At 41.3% G+C, this 4851-nt stretch overlaps 1 non-coding gene across 1 annotated transcript; it reads right to left on the bottom strand.

Moving 5' to 3' along the window:
• Window positions 1–4093: 4093 nt before the first annotated feature.
• On the bottom strand, window positions 4094–4198 carry LOC140831254 (small nucleolar RNA R71). The gene has a single exon (XR_012117830.1). It is a non-coding gene; the product is annotated as a small nucleolar RNA R71 (small nucleolar RNA).
• Between the last annotated feature and the right edge of the window lie 653 nt (window positions 4199–4851).

Genomic DNA, 4851 nt, shown 5'->3' on the forward strand with positions numbered 1-4851 from the left:
TCGCCTTTACTTTGTCGTCATCTTTCTTTGTCTCCTTCCGGGTAGATACTTCAAGTTCATGGGTTTTTAGGGTCCCATGAAGTTGATCAAGGTCGTAGGATGCCGCATCTCCCTTGTTGGATTCAATGATAGCCGTGCACTTTGCATCCCATTCCGCCGGTAGTGCTCGAAGGGCTCTCCTCCACACTTGTTTAGTTGGGTAGTTCTCGCCAAGTTGGGCAAGCTCATTGATGATTTGGGTGAGCCGCCGGAACATGGTGTCGATATCCTCCTTGGGTTCCATCTCAAAGGTCTCGTACTTGAGTTGGAGAAGATCTATCTTCGTTTCTTTGACTTGATTGGTTCCCTCGTGTCAAATCTCCAATTTGTCCCAAATCTCTTTGGCGGAGGTGCAAGCCGAGATTCGGTTGTATTCATTCATATCTAGGGAACAATGAAGAATATTCATAGCTTTAGCATTTTGAGAGATAAGTTTCATATCGTCCTTGGTGAGGTCATCCATTCCCTTAGGAATTTCCTTATCATCCACCGTTTTCATGGGGATATAGGGACCTTTCATCGTTATTTTCCAAAGGTCGTAATCGACGGATTGGATGTATAGAGATATTCTATTCTTCCAATATCCGTAATTGGTACTATTGAAAAGAGGGGGACGATTTGTGGATTGTCCTTGGGCATACTCGCTTGCTAGATTGGCCATTTTAAAAGATTTTGAAAACCTGGCTCTGATACCACTTGAAGAACCTAAAGGGGGGGTGAATAGGTTCTTTAAGGCCCTTTAGCGTTTTTAAAACGAGTTTGCAAAAATTGCAAGCGGAAGACTTGAGGGACAATCACAAATAAAAATAAATGCGTAAAGTAAGTGCGTAAAATAAATGCGTAGTAAAGTAAATGCGTAAAGTAAAGAGGGATAGAGATGTTTATGGAAGTTCGACGAAGAATCGTCTACGTCTCCCCTTCTCGATGAGGATCGAGGTATCACTATGACGAATTGGCTTTAGGAGCTCCAAGCTAGCTTTTACAACCACGCCTCGATGCGTCTACTTGGCCTTGAGGGCTCCAAGGATAGCCACGAACTTTACAACCCACTCGAGAGTATTACTTTCACTCTTTTTCTACAACTCTTTTGATATTACAACTCTTTTAATCAACGCACACAAGAGATAGTAGAAAGCTTTGTAAGAGACAAGAGAGAATGGAGTGGGATGATTGAGAATGCATCCTCAAAGGCCTATTTATACTAGTCTTGGACGCCAAGGTTCGGATCTTCTGTTTATACTTCGGAACGTCCGATGTGATTGAAATCAATTTGCGTAATTCTGGAATGACTTCGGATCTTCCGTTCTTGACTTCGTAGGGTCCGAACATATGCTTCGGAGGGACCGATCAAACTTCGTTTCTTCTGAACAGTTCTTTTAGACAGTGTATGAACAACTTCGGAAGGTCCGAACTCTAGTTCGTACCGTCCGATCATTCCCGCGTTTCCGGAGATTTGAAATCTTCAACACTTCGTAGCTTCCGATCATGTCCATCGTAGCGTCCGAAATCTACTCAATCAACAGTCAGATCAATTTGTCTCCGGATTGAAGTGATTTGATTGCTTGTGTTCGGAACGTCCGATCCAGTCTTCGGAACGTCCGAACTTGCTCCTCGCAGCTTCTGAACAGCTTCTATTTTGCTTCTGATTGGCACAATTTCGGAACGTCTGAACCAAATTTCGGATCTTCCGAACGTAACCTTGTTCTTAATTTCCTGCATGCCTCAATATAAAACATTAGTACATTTTTAATCCAAGTTTTGGTATCATCAAAACAAAAAATTTGGGATATGTTACAGCATTAAAAACATTAATCTCATCCTCGAGATTTGTATGCGTTTAAGGCGTAACAGGCATGGCACCCTATGAAGCTTTGTATGGGAGAAAGTGTCGTTCACTGATAGGTGTGGTTTTTACGCACTTTATTGCATTAGTTTTAGTTGTGTTTGCTTTGTGAATGCATGCATTTCATTTACTTTTTGTTCATTTTAGAGTAATCATTTGCATATCATCATGTCTCACTGTTCGGTGATGAATTTGCAGGAAAAATGATCGGAAAACAAAAACTGGAGCAAAGTGTACAAAATAGAAGGCAATGGACAGAATGAGCGGCGCTCGAGCGGTAATTTTCTACCGCCCGGGCGCGAAAGATGAACAGCTGCATAAATTGACAGAAAGGTCGGCGCTCGGGCGGTACTTTTCTACCGCCCGGGCGCGAGAGATGTCTTACGAAGGCCAAATTACAGAAGAGTCGGCGCTCGAGCGGTAGTTTTCTACCATCCGAGCGCGAATGCCGCACATCCCAAGCAAGTTTACATAAGGTGTGGCGCTCGAGCGGTACTTTTCTACCGCCCGAGCGCCATCTATTTATGAAAAAATATCATGCGCGATTCCTTGCCTTATTGGAGGGAGATGGCTGATATGGAAGGGGGATTGAACGACTTTTGGACAGGATTTGAGAGATATTCTTCATCACTATTCAGCCACCACAAGACTTGGAGAGCACTTCGCGCTTGGATTGAAGATTTGAAGTTTTCCGGGCATCGTTCTTCGCGTTCTTCGTCACTTCTAGTATTTCTTATTTAGTTTTGGCATTTGAACTTTGTTTTGTTTATTTTCAATCATGAATTCTAGTAGCTAAACGTTAATATTTGTTGGGATTTAAGAGGAGCCTACCCCAAACTTTGAATTGAATTAATTTATGTTCGATTGTTGCGTTATTCTTGATTATACTATTGTGTAATTGTGTGTTAGAGCGTAGCTAACTTTAACAACGTTTTTATATTGCGAGTGAGTTCGATAGAATAACTTGTGATAGGAACGAGTAGTATAATCCGCGGATCTACAATTTACATAGATATATGAAATTGGATACACGCCGATAGTCATAGTCCTTAGGGTCGAAAACTAGGGGATTTCACAAATCGAAATGCGATTCACTCTTGATAAATAATTAAAGACATTTATTTACTTCATTGAGTCGAATTAGTTTGGCATAGCTCGAGAGAGTGTGTTCAGTAGAATAGGAAATCCTGTCGGAAGCCTATAATCACTATCGAACGAATTAATTAATTAACGAGGGGTAGGTGAACCGATATTCCCAACAAAGTCATTTCTCTTTGAATTTTACTCAACATTTTAGATATTAATTCTCATTCGTTATTCATTGAATTGTTTTATTTGCACATTTATTTGAGCATAGTAGTGTTAAAACAATCAAATCCATTTTCGTCGCTAAATGTTCAATAACTGAAAATAACAATTGTTAAATACAGTCTTCAGTGGAACGATACTCGTACTCACGTACACTATATTATAACTCGACATCGTGCACTTGCGATTATTTTGAGCATATAAAACATATTTTTATTGAGAATTCCACAGTGCAAGTTTTGTTCGATCAAGTTTTTGGCACCGTTTCCGGGGACTGTTAATCTACAATTTAATTTTTAGTCTTTTTCTTTAGCGTTATTTTATTTTTCTTTAGCTAACAATCCGTATTTTATTCCAGATATCTTGTCTAGTGCATGCCAAAGTCACTTGACGTGGAGCTTGAGTTTGATCCTGAAATCGAAAAAACTTTCCGCAGGAGAAGACAGCAGCAGAGACTAAAAGAACTGATGGAGAGGCAGATGAATGATCAAGAGGAGGAACGTCGTGAAGATAGACATGTGGAGATACCGCGCCGCATACCAATGTTGGAGTATGCCCAACCTTCTTTGGAGGGTGCACGCCCTAGCATTGTGAGGCCTATCGTGCGGGCAAATCACTTTGAAATCAAGCCAGCCATAATCCAGATGATTCAGAACACAGTCCAATTTGGAGGAACTGCAATAGATGACCCAAACACGCACATCGCTGATTTTCTTGAAATTTGCGATACTTTTAAATTCAATGGAGTTTCTGATGTTGCTGTTAGGTTGCGTTTATTTCCTTTCTCCTTACGTGATAAAGCTAAAGCGTGGTTAAATTGTTTGCCCATAGGTTCGATCGCTACATGGGAGGACATGGCGAAAGCATTTCTCATCAAATACTTCCCTCCCTCCAAGACCATGAAGCTGCGGGCAGACATTACAACATTGCTCAATTCGATCAGGAATATCTATATGAGGCATGGGAACGCTTCAAGGATCTACTACGAAGATGCCCACATCACGAGTTACCACTTGGGTTAGTCGTTCAAACATTTTATTATGGTTTGCTTACTCCTAACCGTACTATGATAGATGCTGCCGCTTGTGGAAATCTGTTGAGAAAAACCGCGGAGGAAGGATATGAATTGTTAGAGGAAATGGCTACTAGCAGCTATAATCCTCAATCTGAAAGAAACAACCAGCGGAAGAGTGCAGGAGTTCACCAGGTAACTGATTTTTCTGCTATTACTGCACAACTTGATGTTTTAAACAGGAAACTAGACAGCTTGAATGTGGGTGGCACGGCGATGCGTCTTCAAGAGATATTGTATGAAAATTGTGGAGGGAAACACTATGCGAAGGACTGTCAAGATGACAATCCATTCTATGTGCAAAATGAGCCACCAGTGAATCAAGTGGGAGTACAAAACTGCCCAAGGAATGACCCTTATTCGAACACATACAATCCTGGGTGGAGGCAACATCCCAACTTCTCATGGGGCGGTCAAAACAGTCAGAATAGACCGCAAGGAGGACAACAATATGGGAAACAACCGATGTACAGATCTGATCCTCCTAGAGAAGAAAAGTCCAACATGGAGCAAATGATGTCTAAGTTTATTTCATCCACTGAAACTAGACTTCAAAACCAAGATGCATCGATAAAAGGGCTCGAGAATC

This window comes from Primulina eburnea, chromosome 4, assembly GCF_022965805.1.
Source record: "Primulina eburnea isolate SZY01 chromosome 4, ASM2296580v1, whole genome shotgun sequence".
Classification (NCBI taxonomy): Eukaryota; Viridiplantae; Streptophyta; class Magnoliopsida; order Lamiales; family Gesneriaceae; genus Primulina; species Primulina eburnea.